The sequence below is a fragment of the Rhinopithecus bieti genome, unplaced genomic scaffold (assembly GCF_001698545.2).
Source record: "Rhinopithecus bieti isolate Rb0 unplaced genomic scaffold, ASM169854v2 scaffold_12642, whole genome shotgun sequence".
In the NCBI taxonomy this organism is placed as follows: domain Eukaryota; kingdom Metazoa; phylum Chordata; class Mammalia; order Primates; family Cercopithecidae; genus Rhinopithecus; species Rhinopithecus bieti.
This window is the reverse complement of record NW_016807465.1, coordinates 17863-22341: the sequence shown is the minus strand read 5'-3', so window position 1 is coordinate 22341 and position 4479 is coordinate 17863. Positions and strand designations below refer to the sequence as shown.

The 4479-nt window shown below is 43.6% G+C and overlaps 1 pseudogene; it reads right to left on the bottom strand.

Annotated features, from left to right (window-relative positions):
• Positions 1-1175: 1175 nt before the first annotated feature.
• LOC108535872 (bone morphogenetic protein receptor type-1A-like) lies at positions 1176-3040 on the bottom strand (annotated as a pseudogene).
• Between the last annotated feature and the right edge of the window lie 1439 nt (positions 3041-4479).

Below are 4479 nucleotides of genomic sequence, written 5' to 3'. Positions count from 1 at the left end.
AATTTCTGCAACCCCCCCAAAAAAAAAAAAAAAACACCAATATCTTCCTGGGCATGCATTAAATTAATTTCTTTAATCAAATGGCACAGAAGAATCCTGGCGTGCATGTGCACGCACACACACCACCACATCACATCCTTAGGGAGGCAGCAAACTTCATAAAACTAGCAGTAGTCACCAAACAACATCATCATCTATAGCTGTTGTACAAACGTGACATACAAACGAACGAATGTCTCAGGTAGAAGGCAAGTCTATTTCTCCATCTCTGCGCCTCATTTATCTTCTTAGGCTTTCACAGATAGAACGCGCGACGGTGGGCGGGCGCCTGTAGTCCCAGCTACTCAGGGCGGCTGAGGCAGGAGAATGGCGTGAACCCGGGAGGTGGAGCTTGCAGTGAGCCGAGATCGCGCCACTGCACTCCAGCCTGGGCGACAGCAGCCAGACTCTGTCTCTAACAAAAAAAAAAAAAAAAAAAAAAAAAAAAAAAAAAAAAAAAGGCTTTCACGAAAGCATGTTTTATGAAACCTGCACCTGCAATTCAGTACCCAGAGCTTGACTGGAGACATTAATCAGGATAGAAGTCTTGATGCACTTCATAAAAACTCATTTAAAAAAAGGCATAAAAAAACACATTTAAAATAAAGCTGTCGGCCGGGCGCGGTGGCTCAAGCCTGTAATCCCAGCACTTTGGGAGGCCGAGACGGGTGGATCACGAGGTCAGGAGATCGAGACCATCCTGGCTAACACGGTGAAACCCCGTCTCTACTAAAAAAAATACAAAAAACTAGCCGGGCGAGGTGGCGGCGCCTGTAGTCCCAGCTACTCGGGAGGCTGAGGCAGGAGAATGGCGTGAACCCGGGAGGCGGAGCTTGCAGTGAGCTGAGATCGGGCCACAGCACTCCAGCCTGGGTGACAGAGCGAGACTCCGTCTCAAAAAAAAAATAAATAAATAAAAATAAAGCTGTCCATATATAAAGAATGAAGTATTTAGAAGTTCCCAGCTTGTATTCTATTAAGAGTACTGAAAGGTTTAATTATTAGCAGCCTGTGAACACGTAGTGAAGAAACAGTCTGCGAACCAAGTCAACATCCTTATTCCACTCTAATTCCACCCATTCCATGGGTAAAAACAGTTATTGAGGTCTAGAGTTTCTCCTCCAACGGTTTCACCGTCAGATTTTTTCATCTTGGGATTCAGCCGTCTTGGCAAGTATCTTCTTGATTCTCAATGCTGTGAGTCTGGAGGCTGAATTGTGGGCCCAGCATTCTGACATTAGCTTCAAAACTGCTCAGACATTCATCACTGTTCCACTGATTAGACACAATTGGCCACAAACGTTTGACACACACAACCTCACACATATTGTATGACGGATCACTCGGTACCATGTTGTAACATGGCAATTGGTATTCTTCCATAATCTTCCTGTGATACAACGATGAGCCATCTCCCAAATGATCAGGCCGAAGCTGTAGATGTCAGCCATGATGTAGGGCTGGAAGTGGTTTTTGTTCAGGCTTTTGTCCAGCACTTCTGGAGCCATGTAGTGTTTGGTGCCCACCCTGATATTCAAGAGCACGTCAACTTCATTTGTGTCACTGTTGAATTTAACAGCAAGGCCCAGGTCAGCAATACAGCAACTCCCATTTTTCTTGATGAGGATGTTTTTGCTCTTTAGGTCTCAATGAACAATTGCGAGCTTTCCTTGGGTGCCATAAATTTCTGTGTGCAGGTGGCACAGACCACAGGCAGCTGACTAAGCCAATTTGAGCAGGACTCTGATGTCCAGTGTAGCACATTTCAGGAAGTCATAGAGAGATCCATTTTCACAGAGCTGAGTCCAGGCACCTGTACCTTTAATGCCTGCCACTGTGAAACCAAGTATGTTTTCATGGCCCATTAGTACAGTTTGGTAGATTTCTGTTTCTCGAAACCAGCTGGCTTCTTCAGTGGTAAAGAATACTTTGACCGCCACTTTTTCACCACGCCATTTACCCATATCGGCCTTTACCAACTTGCCGGACCATCTGAATCTGTTTGGCAATAGTTCACTGAACCAGTAAAGGTAGTCCAGGCCCATACCAGAACTTTGTGACCAGTCTGTAAGGTCTTTTAGTGATTCTCCAACTGGAATAAATGCCTTATCCTGTTCCAAATCACGATTGTAACGACGTCTGCTTGAGATACTCTTGTAATAATGTTTGTTACAAAAGCCAAGAGCAGCTGGAGAAGATGATCATAGCAATTATGCAGACAACCATAGAAATGAGCAAAACCAGCCATCGAATGCTGCCATCAAAAAATGGACCTATGACAACAGGGGGCAGTGTGGGTTGCAAATACTGGTTACATAAACTGGTCCGGCTTAGCTGGGCTTTTGGGGAATCTTTGCACTGAAAATCAGATCCTTCATATTTCATACACCCTGAAGCTAATGTGGTTTCTCCCTGGCCATCTTCTTCTATGACGGCAAAGCAATGTCCATTAGTTATGCATGTGTTATTAATAGCATCATCCGGGCAGTGCCCTGAGCAATAGCACTTTTTTTTTTTTTTTTTTTTTTTTTTGGAGACGAGTCTCGCTCTGTCGCCCAGGCTGGAGTGCAGTGGAGCCATCTCAGCTCACTGCAAGCTCCGCCTCTCGGGTTCACGCCATTCTCCTGCCTCAGTCTCCCAAGTAGCTGGGACTACAGGCGCCCGCCACCTCGCCCGGCTAGTTTTTTGTAGTTTTAGTAGAGACGGGGTTTCACCGTGTTAGCCAGGATGGTCTCGATCTTCTGACCTCGTGATCCACCCGTCTCGGCCTCCCAAAGTGCTGGGATTACAGGCTTGAGCCACCGCGCCCGGCCGCAATAGCACTTTTGAAAAGGCAAAGTATCCTCTGGTGCTAAGGTTACTCCATTTTCTGACTTTTCTGGTGGGAGTCTGATTTCATCCCAGTGCCATGGAGCATACTGTCTGGATTCTGTCCTTGGACACGAGAAATGATGAACAGATAGGCTCCCAGTATTCTGATGTAAATACATAGCTGAGCCATTGTTCATTTGTAATGCTTCCTGTCTACTGTCACCTTTAACAACTGGTCGTCTTGCTACTTCACTAACTTAAATGACTATCATTCAGTGAGATTTTCTTTTAAAAGATCATAAGCACTTGACAGTGACTCTCACTCCCACTGCTTTCTCGCGACTTCTCCAAGATGTGGCTAGATAAAACTGTACTTCCAATTTTCTCCAAACAGCTTTGACCTTTGCTTCCATTTCATGAATTCCAAGACAGTATTAAACTGGTACATATTTTCGTAAGTCCGGACTCCAGCCCTCTGCGCCGAGCGGGTGGGCGTGGCGAGCCGCGAGGGTGAAGTGGGGCCGGCTCCGCCCTCGGCGTGCAGCTACCCGGCCTGGTCGCCCCTCGATCTGGCAGTGCGACATTCACCTCGCGCGGACAGACGCCCAGTGTGTAGTCTTTTATCCCTCACTCCCCTCCCAATCTTCCTCCTGAGTCCCCGAAGTCCATTATATTATTCTTATGCCTTTGCGTCCCCACAACTTAGCTCCTGCTTATAAGGCGAAAACATACGATGCTTGGTTTTCCATTCCTGAGTTACTTCACTTAGAATAAAGGTCTCCAACTCCATCCAAGTTGCTGAGAATGCCATTATTTCATTCCTCTTTATGGCTGATTATTCCATCGTATTTTATTCATTATTTATTTGTATAAGTAAATATTACGTATTTATATATATATATATTTCTATATATTTAATATATCACATTTTCTTTATCCCCTCAGTGGTTGATGGGCATTTAGGCTGGTTCCATATTTTTGCAATTCCGAATTGTGCTGCTATAAAAGTGTTTACAAGTATATTTTTTGTATAATGACTTATCCTCTGAGTAGATACCCAGTACTGGGATTGCTGGATCAAATGGTAGTTTTACTTTTAGTCCTTTAAGGAATCTCCACACTGTTTTCTGTAGTGGTTGTACTAGTTTACATTCCTACCAGCAGTGTAAAAGTTTTCCCTTTTCACCACATCCATGCCAACATCGGGTTGTTTTTGTTGTTGTTGTTGTTTCAATTTTGCTATTCTTGCAGGAGTAAGAAGGTATCTCATTGTGGTTTTGATTTGCATTTCCCTGATAATTAGCAATGTTGAGTATTTTTTCATATGTTTGTTGGCCCTTTGTATATCTTCTTTTGAGAATTGTCTATTCATTTACTTAGCCTACTTTATAATGTGATTATTTGGGTTTTTTTCTAGCTGATTTGTTTGAGTTCCTTGTAGATTCTGAATATTAGTCCTTTGTCAGATGCCCAAGTTGTGAATATTTTCTCCCACTCTGTGGATTGTCTGTTTACTCTGCTGATTATTTCTTTTACTGTGCAGGAGCTTTTCCGTTTAATTAAGTCCCATCTATTTATCTTTGTTTTTGTTGCATTTGCTTTTTTTTTTTTTTTTTTTTTTTTTTTTTT